This window comes from Rhagoletis pomonella, unplaced genomic scaffold (assembly GCF_013731165.1).
Source record: "Rhagoletis pomonella isolate Grant_MI unplaced genomic scaffold, Rhpom_1.0 Rhpom_scaffold_00009, whole genome shotgun sequence".
Classification (NCBI taxonomy): domain Eukaryota; kingdom Metazoa; phylum Arthropoda; class Insecta; order Diptera; family Tephritidae; genus Rhagoletis; species Rhagoletis pomonella.
The window spans coordinates 31,893,670-31,906,337 of NW_023458563.1; positions in this window are offsets into that span (position 1 = coordinate 31,893,670).

Consider the following 12,668-nt stretch of genomic DNA (forward strand, 5'->3'; position numbering starts at 1 on the left):
TGGCTAAGGTAATAATTGTTACTTTTTATTATGCTTTTATACTCTATTTTACTAAATTAGGTTCGTCCGTTGTATGAAATCATGAACGAAAAATTCATGCAATTCGGTATTTGGGAGGTTCAACTATCAATCGACGAACAAATGGTTCCATATTTTGACCGTCATTCCTGCAAAATGTTCATGCGTGGCAAACCCATCCGTTTCGGTTACAAATTGGGCTGTGTTTGTTCATCAGATGATTACCTTTATAATTGTATACCATATGCTGGGTCAGCGGATAAAGGCAATGCAAGGCATTTCAAATTTCACTCCCACTATATGGTTAGTGGTAGTGAAAAATTGCACTTAGTGGTAATGCATTTCCCGTTTCACTACCACTACACGAATAGTGGTAATGAAATGCTCAGTGCATTGAAAATTTAGAGCAGCGTGCCCTACCCTGGACCAGATCCTGCCAATGGTACCTGTGAAAATATGGAAGAAGCAGAAAATTAGCAATGAAGGGGAGATTGTTGAACCTGGCCGATATATCAACTACAGCCAACCCCAGCTAATTAAAAATTACAACAAAGGGATGGGCGGAGTGGACCCTCACGACAATGTTGCACAGAACTATTATATCGCAATTCGATCCAAGAAGTGGTATTGGCCTTTATGGATTTCGGTTTTAAATTCAGCAATCGTTAACACATGGAAGCTTGACTGCTTCCTTCGTCGTTATTTTAAGAAAAACATTCTCCCAGAAAAAGAATTTCGGGCTGAGATTGCTTATTCTCTCATAATGACAGCGGAAGAAAACGACTCTGAGGACGCTGAAGAAAACGGGGAGAGTGATGGTGATGATTCAATGGACAAGCTTATTGGTTTTATAAACTATGTTTTAGAGCTGTTTGCATCAAGTCTGATTAACACTTTCTCCCAGTTAAACGTCATTATCGGTGTTAACGACCGTGAATGCATGGACTCGATAACGATAATTAACTGGGAGTTAGAGTTGATTTCGTGTTCCTTAATTAATTAGTGTTTAATCCTGAATTTAGTAATGCTTATATTAATTTGAAAAAAGTTTACTTTAATTTGAATAAAGTTTCACTGAATCTGAAATAGTTTCATTTGATTTGAATAAAGTTGCGTTTAATTTGAAATAGGTTTTGCTTAATCTGAAAAATGTTTCGTTTAACTACATATAACCAAATAATGTAACTATTACGAAATCATGTGTTGAGGGAAAAACTTTAGTTGACGTAACTAAATACTTTTCTCAGTGTAGTACTAGACTTATACACCTTGGAGAACAATTATTGTCTTCACCCGAAATCTGCCTAAAATGCTTACCTTTATAAATAGCCTAAGGTTGAAGTGACTTAACTAAACTTTAAACGAATTTCCAAATTACGCTGAGTACCTACGGATTTTAAAAAGGTTAAGTTAAAATTACATTTATTACTACCAAAATATGAAAATGATGCCTGATAATTGCAAATCTGGCGTTTAAAAGAAAGAATTTAGAGCTTTTCTTTTCTCAAAAAAAATATACCTATCTACATACACATAGTCATACATACATACATGAGTAAAAAAAAAAATTTAAGTGAGCACTAAGAGCAGTCTTTAGAGGGGTCTTCCTATTGGTTGTTCTTACTGTGTGCGAGTCATTTTAAATTTTAGCTGCTATATGGTCATATGTTTTGATTCATCAAATATGTATGTATGTACTTACGAGGGGAGACTCAAATGTTATGAGCCGGAGCACCTTTAAGTGCCATTAATATCTTGTCTTGCGGGACACTAAAGGCTAGGGCCAGATTCTGAAACGGAGAAAGGAGTACATTTCTATTTTCGATAGAAAAAAGCAGTACAGAACTTAAAAAAGGAGTACAATTTTTGTTTTCATTTTTTCATTTTTGATATCACAGAAATCTTTTTCAAAGCAACAATAAATGTTAAAAATAAATAACTAAACTCTCTGTGAAACTTGAACAGGGTAAACGGCTTTTAGCCGTAATCGATAATATTTTACCCTTTACAACACTGAAAGACCAGCTAACGACGCGTCTCTATAGGCGAAAATTATTGCCTACCCTATGTCATTTTGTTTGCCAGTAATGTATAGGTTTTATCAGTCGCAATATTTGTATATGGGAATTTTTTATCTTTATGAAAGATTTTTAAAGATGACTTAAAATAAGTATCTTCGTTGCATTAGAGCGCAAACCTGCTAAAAAAGTATTAGAAAATGTGTTATTTCACATCCAAGTACATAATCACAAATAGCACAGGCCTGTGAAGTTTTCCCCTTAAAAAATTAATTAGCGATTTGGGTATGTACCACGCTACCAAAAAGATAATAAAAATTTCGTCACGAAAAATTTTAGAGAAAATTATTTTTGTAATTGAGGTGCATTACTAGCGTTAACTTCGAAATAACATAAGTCGTTCTGATTTACTTAGGCTCTTTATAAGTATTATTACTAATACTATCGGTTTTTAAGTAAAAATTCTATTCTAAATTAATTCACTTTTGGCTTTTCGTGGAAATTGCTAAAAGTTCTAACATGTAAGTACATGTCATCAATAAAAACTAATGTCGTCGTGCTGGAAAAGAACCAAGGATGTATTTTAATTTAACATACCTGGATTACAGCTGCCATAATCCTGAACCCATCGACTAAGACACTTATCATCCAAATCAAAAACGAAGATACAAGTGAATATGGTGCCAATATATTCCCTATAAGTAAAGTTGCTTTGGTTCTGATATTATAGGCAATGTAGTTTTGTGACACAATCCGTAGAACTGAAAGATTAATGATGATGAATATTTAATTACAAACGAACAAATTTATTTACAAACGAACAAATTTATCTTGACGGTGATGTAACTTGGAAAAAGCGGCGCCTTTAACGTGGTCTTGAATGTTTTCTTAACCACCATTGGCTAATTTCCGCATATCCTACAACGCACTTCATGATCATTTTAGCCAATTTTAATATTCATAACCTAAAGATAATTTAGGTAGGATGTCTTAAGTGAAGCCATTCTAAAAGTCTCACCAAACAAGGACTGAAAAAAGTGCTTATACTTACTTAAGTATATGTTTATATTACTTAGCATTACAAATATGATTTAATAGGCATTGCATGTCTAAATAAAACTATTTGATATGAACATTAAATAAATTCCTTAAAGAAGTATGATTTTTATAAATTAAGAAAAACTTTAAAAGAACTTCTTCAAACGGCGCCCTTCTGAAAGCTCTTTTTTGAGTAGCGAAGGCAGAAAGCACTTCAATTTATGCCGCTCCATACAAAAAATAAAGGAGAAAGGAATAAGCTTCGAAAGGCCTTTTGGATAGGATTTTAGCTCCTGATATTATATACTGGGTAGTATTTATGTATGACCCTGCTCAGGAACTTGCACTTTTTCGTAAAAAAGATTTTAACCAAATAAACAAAACAGAAAGAAGATATTCAACATGTTAGAAAAAACGTTTTGACAGAAGGCTTAGCCTTTTTCATAGCAAAAATCTGCTAAAAATTAGAGGAGTGTCTGCATTGACCTTCATTAAAAGATCAGGACAATTTAAGTGTGGGCCAGGACTCCAGGACAATTTGTCTAAATCAGGAAAATCCAGTGAAACCATAACGTCTGGCAGCCCTAACCTAGATATTAAAACAATAACATAATTATTGGAACGGAAAAAACTAAATTTTGCAGACCTGTTTAATCCAATAAAAAACAGATATTTATTTTTAAATATTTTCTTATAAAAATATAGTTCATTCTATAACAAACACCATACCAATTCACATTTCAAACTTTTATGAAAATATAAATATTCAGCGAATTTTCGCCAAAATTTTACACTTTTGTTTAAGAATTCTGAGAAAAGATTTTTTATATGGAAGAAAATTAACAACACTATCAAAAAAAAATTGCCAAAAACAACGGAAATATGTTTCGGTCTTATAATTATGTAACGCAGTGTATGGAATGCTAAAAATTCTGATCACCTTAGCATATGTGTATGTACTTACATAAGTGTGTAAAAATGTCAGAATAGCTATATTTCGTTGTATATGTCTAAGGAATCCTTCATAAAAGTGATTTACTGTAATAATTTAGTTAATTAATAATTATTATATTAATTCCGAGTATCTCAAAAATATTATTTCTAAAAAATATATTGTTATTAAGAGGCCTTAAAATAAATTTAATTTGTGGCACTTTCATCGTCTTTTCGGCACTATTTTTTTGGTCTTCCCATTAGGCACATTTTTAAATTCCATCCCTGGTCGATTTAATATTTATTTCGTTTCGTCCAATTTCGAGTTTTCATGCAGAAACATAAAATTTAGTTACGTTGCTTTGCTGGCGCTTTGCTGGCAAAGTTATAATGTCACGCAAAGCCACACTGTTTTATCTGCCATCAGCTTAAGAACTGCATTGAACTGTAGGGTGAATATATAGAAATTTAAAATTTGTGTACATTTCTACCAGCTATTGGGCGCGTTCATAAGACGTAGCTGTTGTCTAGCCGTTGGCTGTTTGTCTTAAAGCATAAACAGACGGCAGCGTTGATCCGGATCAACTCGGAAATTAACTGCAGTTGATCCGGACTAAGTCCGAGTTAATCCGGATCAACGCTGCCGTCTGTTTAAGCTTTTAGAAACGCACAGTTAAGTAGATCCGCTCAGCTGAAAAGAATTACGCCGCTTATATTAAATGTAACACCGCTTTGTTAGATTGCAGCTGCAAACGAATTTATTCAATTTTATATTACTGATGTGGTAAAGCCACTAAAATATTTTTTAATAATAATACATTTATAAATATATGTTTATCAAGCTGTTTGCCTTATAATTATACACTGTGTAATTCATTGGGAGGTTCCATGGGAAAGTGAACCTTAGTGCAAAAATTATTTTTTTTTATAAAACTAACAAACGTAATTAAAGGAAATAAAGTTATAAGTAAATTTTTTTAGTGAGTTTCAAATATGTTGCGTTGAAAGTATGTGAGTGCTTTATCTATATTATTAGTTAATATGGAGCGGTCTTGGCCTTGTTCCACACGTGACAAAGTTGAGGTTGTGTTAAAGTTAACCCTCATCGGTCCCCCAAATATTTGTCGAATTGGTTCTTGTGTATACGCTCATATACAAACAGATCTGACACTTCTATTCAGATGTTTAAGAAAAATTCCAAGCATGCAGTTCATGCCCATTCAATTTTAGATAATCGCGTTGATTTTTGGCAATTTTTTAGTGGAAGATGTTGCATTGTCATGTTGATGTGACATTTTCTCCATACAAAAAATAATTGTCGAACATACTTTGTTCGGAAGAACCTGTGTTAAAATTGCCAAAAATACACGCGATTTTCTAGCAACTTCAAACTTGCACTTTGTTATACGAAAATTGAATGGCCTATCTGCATACTTGGAATTTTTCTTAAAAATCTGATCTGTTTGTATATGAGCGTATACACAAGAACCGGTTTGTAACTATATTTATTGGGAACGAACTACGCATGCCTGGAATCTCTTCATGTTGATTTTACGTATTTCATGCAACATAAATGTCCTTTACCAAAACCCAGATAATTTCGACAATAAGTTTTTTTATTCAAATTCAAATTCAAAAACTCTATATGGTCGTACACAAAGAAGCGATGAGGGTTAAGTTACATTTTGAACAGTTTTGGTTGTTTTCCTTTCTTTATTTATTGTTTAGTTTTTTTTTTTATAAAAGTCTAGCTCATTACATAACCAGCACCACATAAATCCACGTTTTATTCAGAATTTAAAAAAAAAAACTACACTGAGGAAAACAAAAAAAAAAACGTGCTAAATTTAAAAAAATACGCATATGAAAGTGCACCAACCCACTTCACAGATGCTTTTTCGTAATTAAGAAGAAAACTATGGTATTTGAACCCGGACCCTCTTGGCAGCGACCAATTGTATCAAGCATCTCTGCGCATTCACCCTGAAGAAAATTTTACTAGCTCCGAACCTTTGGCCGACAGTACCAGTTCTAGCTCAATACCCAAGCAATGCTTTCAACTGTCCAGTTTTACACGGCGAGTCATTGGCGGTGGCAGTTTTCACCCAGGGCATTACTTCGCAACTAGTTTTTAACCGGTTCCGTTTTGGACAGTTTATTTTATAAGAAAACGTTTTTAAGATTCGAATTTTGGATTCTTTTTCGTTTTTTTTCTTTTACAGATTCCATTTTTGCAGGCAACGATTTAAATTCATTAAATTTGCAAACTCACAACTGTCTTCACCGTGATTTGAACTCGCGATCAACGATGCTTGAGTCGGAGGTCTTCTCGCTGAGCTACTTTCGTATTGTACGAGTAGTAAGCAGTTGCACATTTCCACCGCAAGTTTCAACTGTCTCGCTCTGCATCCGTTTTGCACTAGTTCAGAGATAGTTCTTATATATGTAGTTCGAACTAACGCTTTGTCAGACTGTCTCTAAATTTTACTGCAGGGCATCTACCCTGTGGGGAAAATCTCTAGTTCTGAACTGGTGCGCTTCTAGTACATTTAGACCCAGTACTGGTTCGCGATAAATCTCTTTTGCATGCAAGCAACTGGCGAATTTAACATGGCGATGTCCTAGGAAGTGTCAACTGCCCCCCGCTGCATCCCTTTTTCGATAGTTCCGAACTAGTCCTAAATTCTATAGTTCCGAACCAATTCTAAAATCGACAGACGAAAGAAAAAAGTATCATGATTTTTCAATCTTTTTGGTTCTTCCGTGTGTGCGATTTTAAGTTAATTTGGAAGAAATGTGTTTTCAATTTGAAATTAAATTTGTTTGAATGATTGTAAGAAATGTACGTTTACATACCTTTAGCTGTAGCTGAGTTCACAGAGGTGCTCGTTGTTATTTCTTAGATTCCAGACTGTCCCAAGATGTTGAAATGTTAACACAAATTTTAGTTTTGTATTACCATGCGTATTTGAACGAAAAAGCCGCCGAACACATATCTATGTAAAGTAAACAAGCCCCCGCTGCATCCCTTATTCGATAGTTCCGAACTAGTTCTAAATCGAAAAATAAGGACTAGTTCGTTCTGCATCCCTTTTTCTATAGTTCCGAACCATTTCTAAATTCGTCACTTTAGATATATATTTCTAGTGAAAAAACTGAAAAAAATTAGTATTTTAAAAGTACCACTTTTCGCCGATTTTGGACTGGTGGGGATCTAGTTCCTATCGGCCTAGTTCCTTTTTGGCGATAAAGACCTAGTACGGAACTAGAAATTTGATTCACTAGTCCGCGGGTTCCTACAGCAGCCGTGCCCAGCGCAGGGCACTTGCCTATTAAATTCTGCCAGCGCAGGGCACTTGCTTATGGAGTTCTGCCGGCGTTGGGCATGGCTGCCCTACAGGGTACAGCTATACATGTAAATGTGTCTCAAATGTTGAGTTTGAGTCAACATCACAGCGCGCGATTAGTGCATTTGTACAGATGAACATGTACCATGCACATGTATACATGTATGTACCATGTACATGTATACATGTATGTACCATGTACATGTATACATGTATGTATGTATATACATACCATGTATGTATGTATGTGCTGTCACCGCTGTGCATGCTTGGTATACATACATATACATAAATACTTTCTTCATTGCATACGAAAAAGCATCCGAGACGTGCAAAACGTGCAGTGAAAAATGATTCATTTTAATACGGGCATATTTGAATTGAATATTTCCATTATACATACGCTACTTTTGAACACTTTTCACTTGATTTAATTATGTTATTATTTAATTATATAAAAATATTTAATTTTCCTGCGAGTTTTTTTCCTCACTGAAGGTATGCAGTTGTATACCCCATTCGATTCAAGTAGGTACAAGTGAAAATTTGAAGAGACTAGAAATCGCGTTGATTTTTAATAATTCTTTTGGCTAACGATGCTAGGCTTTTTCTTCCACACTCTAAAAAAACTTGTGTAGATTTACTAGCTAAAAGGTAGGTTACTGATTTCCTACCTTATTATTCGCGATATTACATGCTCGATTATTCAACGAATAGTTTGTTTAAATTTCGGACTTTTTAGAGTGTAATATAGCTGCTGTGGTGTGCGTAAATTTACTACGAAAGTGTGTACAAGCTACAAAATACACATCTGCTCTTTGATTTCACCCGTAGAATTGTGTAAAGCCGCTAACAAAAAGGATTTTTATACACGAAAATGTGTAAACGAGAAAAATACATATTCATCGTGTAAATTTACCAAAAAATTTAAAAAATAAACAAAAATATACTCGCATTTTTAAATAGATTTTTTAGAGTGCACATAAAATGTACTATCCTAAGATAAAACGTGAGTGAATCGAACCTCTAAATACTTGGCTTCTTTATTTTTTAATAAATAGTCTGCAATATGGACCACACTAAAAGCTCTTTTTCACATAAAAATTCGTACGCGTCCCACCCGTGACAAACGTTTTCCCCCCGTGACTGAGGAATTTCGGATTTTTTTCATAACAAAGCAATAATTTTTGTGTAAGTTTTTGTTTTGTTAGTATTCGTGGCTCTTCTTTTTATTTCAAGACATCAATATAAATTATAGTTGCGATGAAAAAATTGTTAAATAAACAATTGGATATTATTATTGGGAATCTCCTGAAGATAAACAGAGTTTTCCGATAGAAAAATACTGATTCTCCAGAATTCTATACCATTTCTACGAAAAGTTGTTTTTCCCCATATAAAATACATGGAGAACTTTGGGCGCTTTGAGCGACCTCTAAATATTTTTTGATTTCAAAATAAAAAATGAGGATACATTTTTTTTGGTATAGAACAATCCTAAGGGGTGAGAGTATAAAAATTCCGGCTTTACTTTTTCACATGCATTTTTGGACAACCCTAATGTACATACAGTAACCAGAATATGTTTCCGTACAGTTTTTTTTAATATTTGCAATGTTTTTCGTAATAAATTTTTTTCGTAAATTTTTAATAGAAACATATTTCATTCTGCATCAAATGGCATATAAATTAATGATTCAAAGTCTTTACAAAATTTAGAAAAATTCGACAAATTTTCACCAAAATTTTCAACTTTAAAACTAAATTTTTTAGATTAGGTATGCAGTTTTGTAGTTTACTCAATTTCAGTATAATAAAGTACAAGTTTTAAGTGGCTATAAACTACTGTTGATTTTTGAGAATTTTTTTTGCTGATGATGTTGCTCATTTTCTGCATATATGTAACGGATGCGTGATAGTTTTTTTATATGGGAAAAAATACCGAAGTCAGTACAAAAATTCTCAAAAATCAACTGTAGATTATAGCCACTTAAAACTTGCACTTTGTTATACTGAAATTGAGTGAGCTACAAAACTGAATAATCAAAAAATTCTACAAAACTTTGCTTAAAAGTTGAAAATTTTGGTGAAAATTTGTCGAATTTTCCTAAATTTTTTAAAAACTTTGAATCATTAATTTATATGTCATTTGATAAAGAATGAGCTTTGTTTCTACTAAAAATTAACGAAAAAAATTTATTACAAAAAACATTGCAAATATTAAAAAAAAACACTGTACAGAAACATATTCTGATGAGTGTATGTACATAAGCGTGGGCCGAAAATCCGCTTTTATATATATATAATTTAATAATAATAATTTTTAAATTATATAATATGGTTCATTATGCTCTTAAAACAATTTGTGTGAAAGATGACAATTTTTGGCCAATATCTTAGGCTCGCCCTAGTCCATCAAAGTTCAAGTGCTAAACTTCGATTCTTTACAAAAAAGGTCCACATACCAAATTATGTAGAACTAATACTTTCGAGGATACTTGCAATTTTAGTAAAAAAAAAAATGTATTAATTAATGTATTTATTAATTTTTAGTTTTTTAAGCCATTGAACTTTGATGGGCTTGGGCGAGCCTAAGATATTAACCAAAAATTTTCATCTTTCACACATATTGTTTTAAGAGCATAATGAACCATATTTTTGCTATTACCAAGTAAAATTCTAAAAAAAACGGATTTTCGGTCCACGATATCGTCACTAGAGACGAATAAAGGCGCGCTAGTGTTTCGACGGCGAAAAAAGACGCCTACAAAAATTGTACGAAAAAAGGCGCTTAACCGCTGAAACACAATGCCAACGAACGGCGAATTTTTCGCTGCGAATGTTCGCTGTAAAAATTAAAACACACTGTTGTATCTGAGAACGCACACAACCAATGCAAACGACGACGTTCGTCCGATGACTGTTAGCAACGATAGACTCATTTCTATCGTCGTCGCTGGCGGCAGCGGCAAAATACGACCCATTGTAGCCATATGCTAATATTCTGAAGTTTTTTAATCGAAATTGAAAAATACTGTATAAGTTTTTGTTAAAAATTAGTAATCTTATTGTTTGTAAAAATTTTAATTGTACCTTGTCAAAAGCAGCTGAATTCGTTGTCGCCGTAGTTGTGTTTTACTGAGCAAAATTTTTGAGCGAAAGTTGCCGCCGTCGTCGCACTACTGTACGAAAATTCGCCGTTCGTCGGTATTGTGTTTCAACGGTATCCCTGGAAGGTCATGGTTCGTCGTTTCGACGACGCGAGTTTTAGTTTTACCGTTATCGCTGTTTTCCTTTGTTTGTATAGTGCTAATTTTTCGTACAGCGCTAGTCGGTGTTGTGCTGTTGATGTGTGCGGTTACTTAGATTCATGCGCTTCGTGTAAGCATGGTTGCCACAATTGGTAACTTTCTACTAAAATTGGTAACTTTTAAACGGTTTGGTAACTTGGTAACTTTTATTTCATTTTGGTAACTTTTGAAGCTAAACATCTATTTGTATTACTAGAAAGAAATGAATTATGTTTTGAATGTGCGTAATTATAAAAACCCTTCGAGTTTCAGTGGCAGCACTACTGACACTTTTACAAAATTACTTCGATTAAATAAGAGTCATCTCATATTCGAATACTGGAAATCTTTGAATTACAGTGGCAGCACCAAGGGCTGCACTTTTAAAACAACCTTCGAATTTTTGCGATAAATTTTGAGTTCTACCGTCTCACATTTTAATACTGGCCATCTGGTAATTTTTGGTAAGGTCCATAAATCGTTTTGATTATTCCGGCAAAAAAAGTGCTTTTTACCAGACCCATCTACCGTCATGTATTTCGACACCTACCTACATATATTTTGACGTACAGTAAATAATGAAAAACCGAAAAAATAGCAAAAAAATTACCAATTTTCGCAATTTACTCGACATTTTGTACGAGTCAAACGAACGGTTAAAAGCACCAGCCACTCTTTTTGTGTGCCAGTGCTATTATTCCGCGAGTCGCAGGTCCAAGTATCGGCACATTCCGAACGAACGAAAAATTAAAGCTGAAGCACAACACCGGCGAACGGCAAATTTTTCGTCGCGAATGTTCGTCGAGATAATTAAAACACACTGATTTATATGAGAACGCGCACAACCAAAGCAAACGACGAAGTTTGCTCGACGACTGTTCGCGACGATAGATTTATTTCTATCGCCGCGGTCAACGGCAACGACAAAAAAAGGCCATGATGACCATACTTTAAAAGTTATCGTAATTTTTGTTTAAAAGTAAAATAATATACCTTATATTTTTCTATCAGATATTAATCTAGTAAAACGTAAGTCTACTAGTAGTTATATTTAAAGACTATTTCTATATTTTAAACTTCTTCTTGCTGGCATTTTCCCTCTTCGTTGTAAAAGCTCCCTTCTTGAAACATGGTCACCTTATCAGCTGACAGCATTCGAACCGCTCGATACCGCTCTATTTGTGTTTCAGTAAGCGAATTAGCTGGGCGAAAGTTGGTCGTCGGCATCGCTCTGCTGGGCAAAATTTGCCGTACGCCGGGTATTGTGTTTCAAGCATTACACTGAAAATGGCACAACGTCGAAACCGGTTTGCCTCCAAACAAAATTTGACAAGGGATGATGGAAAATCGTTCCACATTACATCATACTCCTATCCTGTCGGAAACACCAACAACGAAAATGAGAATAACGGCACATGCAGTAAGAAAATAGATTTAAACTTCTGTTCTAGAACTGAGAGTTCTTGATAAATAATGAAAAATTGACAAATTATAAAAATATTGAATTTATCAAGTGTACAGAACCGGGCTGTAAGTATATACATATTTGTTATGAAATATAGCAGTGTTATTCAGTATATTTTTTCTCACTGAAGAAGTGAAGATTTTGGTAGTGAAGATTTGGTAACTTTTGGTAACCTTTCTTAAGAGATTTTGGTAGAAAAAAATGTTGGCGAGTGGCAACCAGGGCCGTAGAGAGGAATTTCGGGCCCGCGGGGAATCTCGAATGTGGGCCCCTAAACATCGATTTCTCCTGCGGTTACATTTTCGTCTAGTGCCTCGGGTTCTTCACTATTTCGTTTTTTTTTCGACTGATTGGCAATGTTGACGAAGTATCTGGCAAACCTTCGGCGACAATTCGACTTTCTTTAATGATTGCACTCCACTGGCTACGTAAAAGTTGTAGATCCGTTAATAAATTTTCAAGATTTTTCACTTCAACGTCGATCGTAGCTTTCTTTTTTTTTGTAAAATCAAGCTCACGTAGTTTATTGCCGTAAGAATCTTGTACCATATAGACGACA